Here is a 16,973-nt window from a genome sequence, read left to right as displayed (position 1 = left end):
ACCCCCAAAGGATGTGGGGCACCATGATCACTAAGGCACATGCCAGGTTCATGCAATAGCTTCCCTGGGCTGGAACAGGGGCTGGTGGATTTGTAGCCGAAGCGAGTTTCTGCAGAAGGGAGGGGGGATGTAGCTGGCAGCCCCTCCTTCAGCGATGCTGCTGCTGTTGGCACTAGTGAGGCCTCTTGGGTTTCCAGAAATGCCAAGACCTATTAGTGCACATGTACACGCGCACACACACACACACGGAGCCCACAAAGGGGCACAGATTACTTGTTTTGCCCTGTGACAGAGATAAATGCTCTGTGTGTGTGAGTTAATTAGTGAAATGACAGAGCAGAGCCGTGTCTCTCTGCAACCCTCCCCAGCACTAGCCCTGCCCTTTCAGACGCCACCCCTGCCTTCCCGCACCCCTCACATGGCCAGAGCCTGCCATTATTCGCTGCTCTGCTCCTGGTCTCACTCAGAGTGGCCCTGAAGCTTTGTGTCTCCAAGTCTTAGATTTTCTCCAAATCTGAGATTTTCTCCAGCCACTCCTGGCCTCAGCAGCCTGGTGCTTCCTGCTTCTGCAAGACAGGGTCTCAGCCAGGCTGTTTTTAGAGACACGACCCTATGCAGAAAAAGGCCAGCTGAATGTCCTGTGGACGGGGACTTGCAGCCATGACTTAGGGAAAAGACACAAAGAAAGAGGGCGGAGCAGATTCAAGCCTGATCCTGGCTCAGCCCCATCTTGGACTTTTCGTGTGATCATGGGCAGTTTATGAAACCTCCCATGCCTCAGTGTCCACAGATGCTAGTCGGGCTCCTGACACAGGCTTGCATCTGTGGTTGGGAAGATGCCCTGAAGTGCCTGGCACAGCCCCAGCACTCCACACCCAGGGTTATGAACACAGGGTGAGCAAATTGGAGACAGGTTTAATGTTTCTCACATCCGGGACAGGCTGCCAAAGGGCTCTTGAAATTTCCGTTCAGCAGACGCTGCTGGGCGAGAGACCTCCAAGAACTGGCTTTGTGCCTCCCCTTGCTGTGTGACCTTGAACACGACCGTGGGTCTCTCTAAATGAGGCTAAAAACGAAGGTAGGACAACCACTCCCAGGGCCAGGGCCCCAGCTGCATCCGCCACACCTCAAGTGCAGTGATTTTGTGTTTGTTTGCAAGATGCACAAAGTCCGATGCCGAGAGACCCTGGAAACAGCGTGTGGGGCGGAGGGCAGCGCTGCTCTGGCGGTGTGGGGTCACTGCCAGCACAGCACGAAGGGCCGAGCTGGGCTAGCAGGACACTTTCTGGGCCTTCCGGACCAGAAAATCTGAGCCTGGCTCTTGCACACCAGGCGTGCAGGCACACCTAGACTTCGAGGAAAGTTCCGGGTGGGGTTGGGCTTCCCAGGCAGCTCAGCTGGTAAAGAATCCTTCTGCAGTGCAGGAGACCCCAGTTCGATTCCTGGGTCAGGAAGATCCCCTGGAGAAGGGATAGGCTACCCAGCTCCAGTATTCTTGGGCTTCCCTGGTTGGCTCAGATGGTAAAGAATCTGCCTCCCATGCGGGAGACCTGGGTTCGATCCCTGGGTTGGGAAGATCCCCTGGAGGAGAGCATGGCAACCCACTCCAGTGTTCTTGCCCGGAGAATCCCCATGGACAGAGGAGCCTGGCGGGCTATAGTCTAGGGGGTCGCAGAGTCGGACACGACTGAGTGACTAAGCACAGCTTAGCACAGGGTTAGGATTATTAGGCTTAGGGGCTCAGATGTGACAAGAATCAAGGGCACAGAGACCAAGGAAATGGAGCCTTGGAGATCAGTCCTGAGATCATCGAACTCTATAAAGCAGTAAAACGGCTTTTTCAAAGGAAGCTCAAAATAGGAAACAGACAAAAGCAAGGGAGTCTTGGGCAGTTTAATTCTTCATTGTTGGTGGAAAAGGGCTCATTGTTTGGGGCATGTCAGCAGAGCACCAGGGTGGAGGGGCCCAGACTTCACTTCCTTTACCAATAGAATTACCAAAAAAAAAAAAAAGATTCAGGACTGACATCTGCGTCTGGTTGACAACCTCTTCCTGTTACAGAGTAAGGATATTAAAAAAAAGACAACGACCATCTCCCAGCACCATTATTTCTCAGACGAAGGACTGGCTCCCTCTCCACCGCAGTGAAGAAGGGCAGGGCTTTGCAAGGAGGACACCCGTCTTCCTGAAACCTCACTGCCTCTCTGGAGTTTGCTCATTGGCGGATTTGAAATCCGCAGCAAGAGCGCTACCAATGGGAGCCGCTTCCAGAAGGTTTCCAGCCACACTGTTTGAAGAGTGTTGACTTGTTCTGCTGCCTCATTGAATAGAGGTAGAAACCAAGACCATGAAAACAAGACAGCTCCTTTACTGGATGTTTCCTGAGGGTGTGTTTCATGCACTGCCCCAGGTCCCGGGTCAGTATTGGGGCTTCAGAGAGAAATTTCACCGAGGAGGACTGGATCCCACAGGAAGAATCGATCACTCATTCTCTTGTTCTTTCATTTGTCAATAGCTTTTTGAGCCACCGCAATAGATCAGCCTAACATAGAGCCATTGGGGACCACCTAACGGGGTTTGAAGCCTGGTGGGACAGACAGATGAAAGGAAGGACTAAAGGAAGCAAATAAATAAGGTGATTCTGGTGGGTGGGGTGAAAAAATGACACACTGAGGATGGAGCAGAGACAGGACGGGGTGACGGCGGGTGGGCAGGCGATGAGGTGGTATTCGTGTGAAGACCTGAACCATGAGAACAACCCGGTCATGCAGAGTTGGCGGAGGAACGTTCCAGGCACAGGCAGGGGCAAGAGCCATGGTTCTGATGGGGAAGTGGGCTCGGTGCGGGGGAGCAGCAGCACGAAGTTGCAGAGAGACAGCTCAGCTCAGCTCAGTCACTCAGTCGTGTCCGACTCTTTGTGACCCCATGGACTGCAGCACGCCAGGCCTCCCTGTCCATCACCAACCCCCAGAGCTTACTCAAACTCATGTCCACTGAGTTGGTGATGCCATCCAACCATCTCATCCTCTGCCGTCCCCTTCTCCTCCTGCCCTCAATCTTTCCCAGCATCAGGGTCTTTTCCAATGAGTCAGCTCTTTGCATCAGGTGGCCAAAGTATTGGAGTTTTAGCATCAGCATCAGTCCTTCCAATGAACACCAGGACTGATCTCCTTTAGGATGGACTGGTTGGATCTCCTTGCTGTCCAGTGGATTCTCAAGAGTCTTCTCCAGCACCACAGTTCAAAAGCATCAATTTTTCAGTGCTCAGCTTTCTTTATAGTCCAGGTCTCACAGCCATATGTGACTACTGGAAAAAACCATAGCCTTGACCAGACGGACCTTTGTTGCAGCTGGAGGTGGTGAATCAAGAGGAGAGAGGAGAAAGGAGTAAAAACAGGTGCACAGGCTCCAGCTGCTAACCCTCGGGGGAGAAAGCCCAGGGACCGCGTACTCAGCTGGTGCGAGCCTTGGGCCCCCATGGGCCTCACCTTGGGGTCTGCCCAAGCTTTGGCCGGTGTGAAGATGGAAGCTCACCAGGGTTCAGGGGCTGTCCTGCAAGGCAGCACTCCTGGGGGAACTTCCCAGCCCTCACTTGAGACCTGCTTTCTGTGACACGTGATCTGGGTGCAGAGTGGGTGAGCCAGGAACAAGGAGCTGGTCCCACATTATCTCAGAGTCCTTCTCAGTCCATCTCACACCCGAAACCAAGGGACCAAAGTGAACCTGCCCCATTCCCAGAAGTTGACTGAGAATGAAGAGGCAGAAGCTTAATTCCCCAACCCTACAGCTGGCCAGCCCCTCTGCAGAGGGGTGTGTGTATGTGTGTGTGTGTGTGTGTGTTGGGATCTGGGTGGCTGGGATAGATAAGATTCATTTGACAAATATTTATCAAGTACCTACTCGATACTGGGGATCGTTCTAGGCCCTGAGGATGCTATGGTGAGAATGACATGCTAAAGAAAAGGAAAGGAGATCATAGAGCAGGATAATGGGGGCTGAGGGTGCAGCCACTTCAGAGCGAGGGGCCAGGGAAAGAGCAGCCTCTCTGAGAAGGGGTCGTTGAGAGTCGAGCTTGAGAGCCCTCCAGCCCTGGGACATCAGGAGGCAGAGGGACCAGATGTGGGCCACTGCATGGGGACTGAGATCCAGGAACATACAGATGGCTGGGTGGCTGGAGCAGAGAAAACTGGGGAGGGGGCGAGAAGATGGAGGGTCTCCCTGAGCCTCACGTGTCAGAGACTGATAAGACAGGGAAGACTGGTCCCTTCCTTTCCCTCAGTATGTCCAGAAAACAAAGCCAGCGTCAGAGTGAAAAATGCTGGTGCGGTGGGGGAAGCAGCAGAATCTAGAGACCTGAGTTGTTGTGCTCCCCTGTGCTGCCTGGGGCAACTCTATCACTCGCCCTTCTGTTTTGTAAAACAAGACTGCTGGACTGGACCAGGGAGGAGAAATAGGTTTTAGTCTTGTACCTACTCAGACCACTGATAGCAGCTGCCAATGAACTGGCCTGAAATGACTCTGAGGTTTCTTCTGTGTTGATCAGCAGAGTATTGTCATCGATTAGTGATGTCTGCCCCCGGTGGGAATTAGAAGGCACGATAGTTACATGTGTGCTACATCTGCCTTTCCTGCATCGCTTGTGACCAAATTGGCAGGAGGCCGCTTTGGGTATGTTTGTGCTTGTAGCCATTTCAGCATCTGTGTGTTTTCCCCTCTGGTTCTTCAGAATCAAGTGCTTTTGTAACCACCCTTGGCACAGACCAACATCAGAGAATCAGTTCAGTTCAGTTCAGTCGCTCAGTCGTGTCTGACTCTCTGTGACCCCACGGACTGCAGCACGCCAGGCTTCCCTGTCCATCACCAACTCCCGGAGCTTGCCCAAACTCATGTTCATCGAGTCCGTGATGCCATCCAACCATCTCATCCTCTGTTGTCCCCTTTTCCTACCACCTTCAATCTTTCCCAGCATCAGGGTCTTTTCCAAGGACTCAGTTCTTTGCATCAAGAGGCCAAAGTATTGGAGTTTCAGCTTCGGCATCAGTCCTTCCAATGAATATTCAGGACTAATTTCCTTTAGGATGGACTGGTTGGATCTCCTTGCAGTCCAAGGAACTCTCAAGAGTCTTCTCCAACACCACAGTTCAAAAGCATCAATTCTTCGGTGCTCAGCTTTCTTTATGGTCCAACTGTCACATCCATACATGACTACTGGAAAAACCATAGCTTTGACTAGACGGACCTTTGTTGGCAAAGTAATGTCTCTGCTTTTTAAGATGCTGTCTAGGTTTGTCATAGCTTTTCTTCCAAGGACCAAGTGTCTTTTAAAATCAGAGAACAGTGTTAGCTAATGTGTGGCACTGCTTTAGAGTTTACACCAGACTCTGGTTCATAACCTGTGAAGTCTTCATAGCAACCCTGGGGGTGGGTCTTAAGTCTTTCCTCCTTATACTGGGTTTTGAGGCCCAGAGAACTGGTTTCTGGCCTTGCAGCTAGGAAGAGGCCTGATTGGAACCCCTCTCACTGCAAACAACACACTCCTTCTGCTGTAACTGCTGCCTTCTCAGAGAAGGGGAGGACCCTGCACATGTTTGGAGACTGTACCCTGACAGAGACTCACGTGGGGAGTGAGACCATGGAAATAGATACTGACTGCCTGCTTCTCCTATGCCCTCCTAGAAGAAGTGAAATCGCTCAGTCGTGTCCGACTCTTTGCGACCCCATGGACTGTAGCCTACAAGGCTCCCCTGTCCATGGAATTTTCCAGGCAAGAGTACCGGAGTGGGTTGCCATTTCCTTCTCCAGGGGCTTTTCCCCACCCAGGGATCGAACCCGGGTCTCCTGCATTGCAGGCAGACACTTTACCGTCTGCGCCACCAGGGAAGCCCCTGTTCCCGCTCAAGCCTGCTGCCTGCCAATCTAAGTGAATGTAGATTTATTCAAAGGAACTGGCTCCCTGGCTGCCTGCTGTCCAGGTGCAGGAGGCAGGTGGACCCAGCAAGAACCTGACAACCTCTTCTTCTGACTGCTGTCTGCTTTCCCTCTCCTTCCGTTTCACCCGGGTCTGTCCCTGCCATGGGCAAATGAGAGGGTGATAAATCAGTGTCCATCCTGGTGAGGGCAACCTTTAGGGCAGAGGGTCTGGTCCTGTGGGCAGCTGGGCTCTGGTCCCAGAGCTGGGGTTAGTGACCTGGATGCAGTCTGATGGGGCTACTCCTACCAACACCCCCCAACCCCACCCCCTGCTCAGGAAAGTGTGGGGTTGGAAGAGAGGATGTAGGGGTCTGCTTGGCAGCAACCCCTCAGGGGATACCTGGTGGGCATCACTGCCTTGGCCTGCTGGAGAGGCAGCTTGAGGGTCTGTCTCAGGGGGGCCATCTTGGGTTTCAGCCCTAGCTTTGCTATCTGTCTGCATCATGAGCTGAGCAAGTCACTTAACCTCTCTTCCTCATAGTACAATGGGAGTTGCATTTGTTATCATCAAAGTAATGCTGCATAACAAAAGATCCCAAAGCTCAGTGGCTTAAAGCCACATTTATTCTCCTGTTCATGGGCTGTGAGACAGCTGCGCCGTGGTTGGGCTGGCCTGGACTCCAGGCTCTGCCTGCAGGTTGGGCTTTGAGTCTGTACTACGTGTCTCATCCTCCTTAGACCAGCAGCTACTGCGGCTTGAGGTCTGCTCTACGCGTGTTTATTCTGCAGGCCAGGCTACTGAGACATGTTCTTTGCATGGCATTTGGCCAGTGCCCAAGAGGGCCCTCCCGGCTGTGCAGGGACAGCCATGCTCTGCTCTGACATCCTACTGGTCAAAGCAAGTCACTCACTCAGGCCCAAAGTCAAAGGGTGGGCGATTGCTGCCCATGTGAGACTGTGGGAAGGGTGTGGATGAGTAATTCTACTATGGGGGTGGGGAGGCTTGGGAACTCTTAATTCCACTCCAGCCACCACTGAGACGCAGAAGGACTCACACACCATCCCCAGCGCAGACTCAGCACGCACCCACATCACCCAGGTACGATGCAGAGTGCCTCAGGCACATCAGCTATGGTGGTGGTGGCGATTCCCCACCCTGTCTTCTTCCCAGATGGGAAAACAAGGCCTCAGGATCTGAAGTCTCAGCAGGCCACCCTTCCCTGGGTCCAAACCCTTAGCCACGGTGGTCCAGGCACTTCCCTCGGTGCCGATTCGCTTATATCCAACCTGCCAACAATCCCTGGAGGTACCTGCTTTGTACATGGGCTGGCTGAAGCCGGAGAGGGGAGTCCCATAGTGAGATCATCCATCCATGCAAGAAGCCAGAGAGTCTGTCCGCAGACTTTCAGTTCTTTCCACGCTGAGTGCTCATATCTGTTCCTTTTAGCCGTAAGTATGTTTTAGGCTAGGATGGCTGGGAGCAGTAGCCTGCCAGTCAGGATATCCAGGTTTTGCCTCTGGCTAGGTGTGTGATGTGGGCGAGTCTCTGTTGTTTGACTTGGCCGGTGCAGGACAGATGGTGAATGACAGGAAAGCCCATTTCCCTCCGCGAGCCCTGCCCAAGCAGGGGAAGCTATTTCTATACATCCTCCAGGACACAGCTCTCCTGGGCCCTGACCCTGACCTTCCTCTGCCCAGGGCTCTGAGGCTGGGGCAAGCCTGGGGCCCCAGAGCTGGAGGATTTCCTGGCTCAGCCCCACCAGGGGGCCAGAGGGCACGTGGCAGGGCCCCCCACCCAGGCTCCCAGCCAGGGTTCTCTGTTTCCAGCTTATCAGGGCAGGTGGGGAGGTGGCACGGGCTTTTTGGCATGGTTGGCCCAGTGTCCTGCATTTGTCTGAGACCCAGCTGGGACTCAAGAGGCCTAGGCCTGAGTCCTGGTCCTGCAAATGAAAGCACATGCTCTGCTTTCCCTGAGCCTCAGTTTCTCCATTTGCCAAGTGGCCTAGCATCTCTCACAGCGGTCCTGACCCTGATATTCTAGAGGCAGGCTGGAGAGCCCCTCGTGAGCAGATGCTGCAGGCCTTTGCCTGTCTGAACAGGGAGCATCATCTCAGACCCAGGTTCTGTGGATCGTTTAGAACACCCACCGGTATTGAAGCTTCTGGTTTCTAGATGTGAATGTGGTTCTGAGGATGGAGTCAAGTTTTGCTGAATGTCCTTCCTTCAGTGTTGCCTTAAAACTGGCTCTTCTCCTGAGTGGTTGGGGCTGCTCTTGCCAGAGGCAGTGGTCTGGACAAGAAAACCATGCCACTTCCTTCAGCCTCCTGGTCTGTGCTCCTGTGTAGGAATTTGCACCCTCAGAAGCATCTTAGTGCTAATTAGAGACCGGGGAGGAGCTGCTAATTATAAGGAGTGGGTTGGGGTATCTTGACTTCTGGAGTTGGAGGAGGGGGTTAACATTTCATGCTAATCACAGGGGCCCAGGGAACCCAGCTGTGTGTGTGTGTGTGTGTGTGTGTGTATGTGTGTGTGTCTTGGGTTCTTTAAAACTGCTAATTGTCAGGGTGAAAATATTTTCGCACATTCGCTCTCCAGGAGAACCGTTATTACTGAGCCCACTGACAGTCTCGTTGAAGTCAAACGGCCACAGTCAACATGGAAATCCTAATTAATAGACGCTCATGCTGCTCTCGGGCACGGCAGCGGAAGTAATTATCGTGATTTAATTGACTTTTCTCCCCTCTGTTAGGCACTCTGCTTTTTCCATTTTCTTGAGCTAGGAAGGGTTATTTAAAAAAAAAAAAAAAAAGCGCCTCCTTTCTCTATTTTTCCCCCTTTTATACAGACTGTCTCTCACACCACTGCTCTATTTGTCAAATCCTATTACAGTAAATATTGTGGCAGCACAAATCTCTGTGTTACAGAAAAGTCCAGCGCCTGAGCCAATGGCTTACTTACAAGGAGCGTGTTGGTTTTGTAAAGGTGCCGGCAGACCCAGCGAAGGTGTCTGGCAAGCAGAAAGGGAGTTGGTTTGCTCAGAGGTGCTGGTTTCAGCAAGCTGCTTGTGGGGTGGGGTTGGGGGTGGGGGGACAGAGGACCACGTGCCCCAGAGCCACTCGAGGGAGGTGGCTGTCGAGACATATCCAGAGTTCAAGGCAATCTGAGGAGCCGAAGTGGGCCACTTCCAAGCTCCTAGATCCAGAGAAACATCTGAAGAATTCTAAACTCCCATCGGGCCCTTCAGGGCAGCTCTACGCTCTCGTGGCTTTGACTAGCAGTGGCTGCTGATTTGGACTCTGATCCTGGTGAGGGGACCCTGCGTTCTCTTGGATTTCAGTCTCATGACCAAGGGCCGTTGGAGCTTCCCTGGGCAAGCCTGCCTGAATGCCTTCCCCAGCAGGCTGTGCCTGGTACTGCCAGTGGTCAAAGAGTGGGCTGCCCCAGGCCAGGCGTCCTTCTTGATACTGTCGGCTGTGGACAGTGAGGTGGGGTCCTGTGGTCTGCCGTCCACTCTTCAGAAGCTATAGGCAAAGCCTCTTGTGGATAGATGGGACTGTGGGTCTTGCCAACATAGCCCTTGAGAGCTTTACTGGCTGGATTTGAATCCTGGTTTGACCACCTACTTGCTGTGCATCTCTGAGCCATTTACTTAAACTTGGCTGCATCTTGGTATCCTCATCTATAAAATGATAGCCCTTACTTCATGCTGCTGCTGCTAAGTCGCTTCAGTCATGTCCTACTCTGTGCGACCCCATAGACAGCAGCCCACCAGGCTCCCCTGTCCCTGGGATTCTCCAGGCAAGAATACTGGAGTGGGTTGCCATTTCCTTCTCCAATGCATGAAGGTGAAAAGTGAAAGTGAAGTCACTCAGTTGTGTTCGACTCTGAGCGACCCCATGGACTGCAGCCTACAGGGTTCCTCCATCCATGGGATTTTCCAGGCAAGAGTACTGGAGTGGGGTGCCATCGTCTTGTTATAAAAGATATATGACCACTCTGTGTCACGCTGGATAAACGCTCAGTAAGATATTCACTGATCAGCAGGGGCAGGTGGACAGGGGAGGCAGTTCCTCCATCAGCAAGCAAGAGAACTCTAGAGTCACAGACACTGAAGCCTGCAGGGAGCCCGAGTGACTGTTAGGTTAACTGCTTATCATTCCCAAGGGGAAACTGAAGCACAGAGAAGGGATGTAACGTTTTAGTAATTTCATAATTAGTTAAATAATTTTAACAATATAATATTGGGGTATTTGGCGTGGAGCTAAAATTAAAACATCTCCTTAGATCTCATTTGGGGCTGCTTAAGAGTGCTTGACTTTTATTAGAATATTACACATTATAAAATAAAGTAGAAGAGAAGCTGAACCTGGGATTGTTCTATTTCTTTTCTATGTCTCCATTTGGAAATTCTGATTTTAGTCCTTTGAAGGAAGTACATCATCTTTGTTGATCTTCTTTTTCAGATGATTCCTATGTGTTGGGTCAATGGGCAAGATGTCACCAATCAGCTATGTTATTTTAGACACTTAGCTTTTCTGAGCCTCGGTTTCCTCATCTGAAAAGTGGGGCTATATTACCCTACCTGGACTGAAAGCTTCTCAAGGGCAAGGATGGTTTCTTTTTTACCTCTTCTTGCTTTTCTAGAATGTTGCCTAACACATATTTCTAGGAATTTCTATAAATGCTGAATGATCTTTTGAGCTGTCATGAGGGTCAGAAGGAGTCAGCTTTGTACACAAGTTGTATGCACAGCTGTGCTCCTGAAAGGGGAGGCCATTTGATGCAGGAATTGAGATTTCAAGAAGTCAAGGTACCCCAGACTATAGAGAGAGGATGTTTGCTGGTTCTCTTTCTTAGGAGAGCTGGAATGAAGGCTAGACTGGAGGGGGTTGAGAAGTGAGTGGAAGATGCAGAAATGGTGACAAGAGGTACAGACAATGCCAGTGAGAGGTAAGGCTTCGAAAGGGAGGAAAGAATCATCGCTGTGCACGGGGGTGGAGATAAAGTAATGGGTTTACCAGAGAACTTTTTACACATTGGTGAGACAGGGCCAGGCATAGGAAGTGCTCAGTAAATGTTTCCTGAATTAAACAGACTTCTAGCTGAACCCTTGGTTGCCAGGGTCTTTCCCAGGATTCTCAATAATGGTTATAGATGAGATGGTTGTAATAAATGAGAACCCAAGACTAGTGTATTGGTTAGGGCAGTACTGAGTGCTATAAGAGGTAAAGCCTGAATTTCAGTAGTTTAACACAATGCAAAATTATTTCTTGCTCAGCAATAGTTCAGTGAAAGTGGAAGGCGGCTTATCATACAGAATTGAGGGCTGCTATTTCCCTTCACCTTCAACATGTGGCTTCCAAGTTCACCAAGGAAAGAAGAGGGAAAGGTAGAGAGGGTCTGTCTGCTTCCTTATCACATTGGACTAGGAAGGGTAACATCACTTCCACTCCCATTGGTGGAAATGACTCACGTGGCCCCAAAGGTGCAAGGGAGCCTGGGAAATGTAGTTCCTGGTTGAGCAGGCTTTTTCCAGCCATAGTTCTTCACTCTGGAAGGAGAGCATGAGTGTTTAGAATAGCCAATCTCTCTGCACTGGAATTGCAACCCTTTTCAGCTCTCTGAGGAGCACCTTCCAACAGCTTGAGGAGACACAATCTAACTAGCCAAGAAAATGTTAGACTCCAAATGAAGCCCAGGCCTTGTTCCTGAGGGCGAAGGAGAGCTAAGTCATTGATCTGGGCCTCTGTCTACCCACTTGTATAATATTAAGTCCCGCCAGTCCAAGTTACCATTAGACCATTCAGGTATGACCTAAATCAAATCCCTTATGACTATACAGTGGAAGTGAGAAACAGATTTAAGGGACTAGATCTGATAGACAGAGTGCCTGATGAACTATGGACGGAGGTTCCTGACATTGTACAAGAGACAGGAATCAAGACCATCCCCAAGAAAAAGAAATGCAAAAAAGCAAAATGGCTGTCTGAGGAGGCCTTACAAATAGCTGTGACGAGAAGGGAAGCTAAAAACAATGGAGAAAAAGAAAGATATAAGCCTCTGAATATAGAGTTCCAAAGAATAGCAAGGAGAGATAAGAAAGCCTTCCTCAGTGATCAGTGCAAAGAAAACAATAGAATGGGAAAGACTAGAGATCTCTTCAAGAAAATTAGAGATACCAAGGGAGCATTTCATGCAAAGATGGGCTCAATAAAGGACAGAAATGGTATGGACCTAACAGAAGCAGAAGATCTTAAGAAGAGGTGGCAAGAATATACAGAAGAACTGTACAAAAAAGATCTTCATGACCCAGATAATCATGATGGTGTGATCACTCACCTAGAGCCAGACATCCTGGAATGTGAAGTCAAGTGGGCCTTAGGAAGCATTGCTATGAACAAAGCTAGTGGAGGTGAGAGAATTCCAGTTGAGCTATTTCAAATCCTGAAAGATGATGCTGTGAAAGTGCTGCACTCAATACGCTAGCAAATTTGGAAAACTCAGCAGTAGCCACAGGACTGGAAAAGGGCAGTTTTCATTCCAATCCCAAAGAAAGGCAATGCCAAAGAATGCTCAAACTACCACACAATTGCACTCATCTCACACGCTGGTAAAGTAATGCTCAAAATTCTCCAAGCCAGGCTTCAGCAATATGTGAACCGTGAACTTCCTGATGTTCAAGCTGGTTTTAGAAAAGGCAGAGGAACCAGAGATCAAATTTCCAACATCTGCTGGATCATCAAAAAAGCAAGAGAGTTCCAGAAAAACATCTATTTCTGCTTTATTGACTATGCCAAAGCCTTTGACTGTGTGGATCACAATAAACTGTGGAAAATTCTTCAAGAGATGGGAATACCAGACCACCTGACCTGCCTCTTGAGAATCCTGTATGCAGGTCAGGAAGCAACAGTTAGAACTGGACATAGAACAATAGACTGGTTCCAAATAAGAAAAGGAGTACATCAAGGCTGTATATCGTCACCCTGCTTTTTAAACTTTTATGCAGAGTACATCATGAGAAACACTGGGCTGGAAGAAGCACAAGCTGGAATCAAGATTGCCGGGAGAAACATGAATAACCTCAGATATGCAGATGATACCACCCTTATGGCAGAAAGTGAAGAAAAACTAAGGAGCCTCTTGATGAAAGTGAAAGAGGAGAGTGAAAAAGTTGGCTTACAGCTCAACATTCAGAAAACTAAGATCATGGCATGTTCATGGCAAATAGATGGGGAAACAGTGGCTGACTTTATTTTTCTGGACTCCAGAATCACTGCAGATGGTGATTGCAGCCATGAAATTAAAAGATGCTTACTCCTTGGAAGGAAAATTATGACCAACATATACAGCATATTCAAAAGCAGAGACATTACTTTGTCAACAAAGGTCCGTCTAGTCAAGGCTATAGTTTTTCCAGTGGTCATCTATGGATGTGAGAATTGGCCTACAAAGAAAGCTGAGCGCCAATGAATTGATGCTTTTGTACTGTAGTGTTGGAGAAGACTCTTGAGAGTCCCTTGAACTGCAAGGAGATCCAACCAGTCCATCCTAAAGGAGATCAGTCCTGAGTGTTCATTGGAAGGACTGATGCTGAAGCTGAAACTCCAATACTTTGGCCACCTGATGCAAAGAGCTGACTCATTTGAAAAGACCCTGATGCTGGGAAAGATTGAGGGCAGGAGGAGAAGGGGACGGCAGAGGATGAGATGGTTGGATGGCATCACCAACTCAGTGGACATGGGTTTGGGTGGACTCCGGAAGTTGGTGAAGGACAGGGAGGCCTGGAGTGCTGCAGTTCATGGGGTCGTAAAGAGTCGGACACGACTTAGTGACTGAACTGAACTGAACTGAAAGGAGCTAAGAGTTGACGGGCTGCATTTGAGCACTTGATCTTTCACCTACTGGCTGGATGGCACTGGACAGGTTTCTAAACTTTCTGAGTTATTGTCAAATCCTCCCTGAGTTTCCATGAGGATTATTAGCAAGACACTCCTGGCATATAGTCATGCTCGGTATAATGTGAGCTGCTGTTGGTACCCAGGTCCTCTCTCCTTCATTACCTCCACAAAATTGAACAGTCCTGACTCAGGTTTAAGGGAAAAATGAATAGAATTGGTATTGCCTGGAGATCAGCATATTAAAAAGCAGAGACATTACTTTGCCAACAAAGGTCCGTCTAGTCAAGGCTATGGTTTTTCCAGTGTTCATGTATGGATGTGAGAGTTGGACCATAAAGAAAGCTGAGTGCTGAAGAATTGATGCTTTTGAATTGTGGTGTTGGAAAAGACTCAAGAGTCCCTTGGACTGCAAGAAAATCAAACCCATCAATCCTAAAGGAGATCAGTCCTGGGTGTTCATTGGAAGGACTGATGCTGAAGCTGAAACTCCAATACTTTGGCCTCCTGATGCAAAGAGCTGACTCATTTGAAAAGACCCTAATGCTGGGAAAGATTGAAGGCAGGAGGAGAAGGGGACGACAGAGGATGAGATGGTTGGATGGCATCACCGACTCAATTGACATGAGTTTGAGTAAACTCTGGGAGTTGGTGATGGACAGGGAGGCCTGGTGTCCTGCAATTCATGAGGTCGGACACGACTGAGCGACTGAACTGAACTGACTGGAGATCTTGTCTTCCGCATTTTCCATCCCTCTCTGTGACAATTAGAGAGGGTCTTTGGAGTCAAAGGAGCTGGAGCTGGGCAAGATGGGGAGAGGGGAAAGAAGTCAGCCCCTGGTGGCTGGGTGTCCCCATCCCACTCGCACTAGAAGACCAGGATTGATGAGGCGTGTTTCTTGCCTGTCTCTGACAGCCACAGGAGCTCTGCTCTGGGCAGCAGCTGTAAATCAATTAGAAGATGAGGCTTGGTGCTGAGCCCCACCTGCCACCCCCTGCCTCCTGTCTTCTAGGTCTTCCCCCAGTGGAAAACCTACCTCACCTCCTCCAGTCCAGGGTTTGGAGTTAAGGCCTCTGAGTTTCTCTGAGCAGCCTGAGTTCTAAGAAAGCCATAGACTCCTGGGGTTTTCACATGCCTTCTTCCTCCATGGAGTTTCCCCTCTGCTGGGGGCGTGGGGAGGGCTTGGTACGCCCCTCCCCACAAAGGGCATTCCATGCCCTTCCTAGCGGTCCTTATTTAGCATTTGAAGTTATCAGCCCTGGTTACTTATTTGGCCTGGAGCTTTGTGGCATCATCCCCACTTCAGCTAGTCAGTTGGCTTCTTGGGGGCCTCCAGAGTGGACTACCAGACAGCTGGGGTTGTGGGCAGGGACAGAGCAAGCGAAGGCCTCCCAGTTTCTGAGAAAACCAAGCTGTGATGGGGAGGGTCCCTGGGAAAGGAATGTCGCAGAAGGGGAACTGACCACTCTGCTCTGCCCAGAACCTCAGGCTGGCAGGGCCACTCAGTGACCTCCATACAGAGCCAGGCCCTTGGCCTGGGGCTGTGGGAAGCCAGGCGGGGACAATGGGAGGAAGGAGAAAGCAGGGAGAGGAAGCCCAGGGCCCTGGGGTCTGTGCCTGGGATTCCGGAGGCCGGCCCCTCTCAGCCCAGTGAGAGGAGGCTGCCGTGTAAACATGGCTGGGCTTCCTGCGCTTACGGGCCAGCGCCCTCGTTATTATGCAGGGATTGTGGAGATCATCGTTCCCTTTCAGAAGCCTGAGCGACGACAGACTGCCTATCTGATGCTTCCACAGGGACGTTGCCATCACTCATTCATCCATTCATGCCACAGACATTTATTTGGCACCAGCTGGTACCAAAGGCTTTGCTTGCTGCTGGGAATGTAGAATCAACATCCATCCATCCCTGTCCTTAGTAAGCCCTTCTCTGGTCCTGGGGACAGACACCAAGCAGATCCTTGTGGTTCCATGTGGCCAGCTGAACAATCGGAACAAACCCAAGGTTTAGAAGTGATGCTGAGAATGAAGCAATACACTGCCTTTTGAGGGGTATGCACTGGTCAGGGCCCGGCTGGGAGGTCAGGGGTGTTCTGATCTGAGCACCCTGGATGCCTGCTGAGTACCAAAAATGGTCAAAGAGTTTGCTTTTTTAATCTCTTTCCAACTCCAAACCAAAGGACTCTTAGAATGCAACCAATTAGGAGACAGAGGCTTATCCAGCACCTTCCATGTGTCAGAACCTTCTGTGGGAGCTTGTACAGATTATTACCCCAGTGATCGTTTAATCTTCAGGACACCCTCTGAGATAGGGCTGACTTTTGTCCCCATTTCACAGATGAGAGGACTGAGGTCACTGGGCCTGTTCACGTCACTGAGGAAGTGGGCGGCTGGGTGGTAACCCAGGTCTGTGGACTTCGGGGCCTTCACGCTTCTCACTGGGTCTCGCTGCCTGTTGCAAACCTCTCCCCCTCTGGGTGCTCTCTGCAGGGTTCTCAGGTACCTGCAGAGGTGGAGCCCCACCTAGAAGAGGGCTAGCCTTGCCTGACCTGAGGCACCCAAGAGGAATCCCCTTCTGTGGGGGGTCTCCTGATGGACACGAGCTGGCAACAGGAGTCAGGGTCTGGCTGACTTGTTTAAGGATTCAGGCAGGTCTCTGGATCAGCCCTTGAGCCTGATAGAAATGTGTCAGGGCGGATTGTCTGTGGCTTCCTGTGTCACCTGGGGCCTATATTCTTTTACAAGGCCATTTCATGGATTCTCAGCTTCCCCATTTATACATGGAGACCCTGCCGGACTTGTTTTTCCTTTAATGTGTTTTGAGATGGGTGATTTCTCAGCATGTCTTGCAGTATGTGCAGGGCGAGGTGGCCTTGGAAATCAGGCTCTGTGCCCTCACCCTGTTCCTCTGCTGGCTGTGGGGCCTTGGGCCTGGAGCTTTGACACTTCCCTCCTCTGTTTCCCATCAGTAAAATGGAACAATGATAAAATCTCCCTTAACGGAGACAGGGGATATAAATCACTCTTTACATTCCAGAGTTAGAGGGATACAGCAGAAAGCAGGGCTTTCCTGGAACAGAAAGCTAAACAAAAGTCTGCGTCCACCAGTACATGAAGTGCAAGCGTTTTGGGATTGTCCCCGAGTCTGCTGCCTACAAATGTCAGCAACA

General features: G+C 50.4%; 1 protein-coding gene across 5 annotated transcripts in view; it reads left to right on the top strand.

The window, feature by feature from the left end:
- TSPAN18 (tetraspanin 18) overlaps positions 1 to 16,973 on the top strand; it is a 211,407-nt gene that overhangs the window by 91,822 nt on the left and 102,612 nt on the right. The gene's annotated exons all lie outside the window — the stretch shown is intronic.

This window comes from Bubalus bubalis, chromosome 16 (genome assembly GCF_019923935.1).
Source record: "Bubalus bubalis isolate 160015118507 breed Murrah chromosome 16, NDDB_SH_1, whole genome shotgun sequence".
Taxonomy (NCBI): Eukaryota; Metazoa; Chordata; class Mammalia; order Artiodactyla; family Bovidae; genus Bubalus; species Bubalus bubalis.
This window is presented reverse-complemented; position numbering and strand designations above follow the sequence as displayed.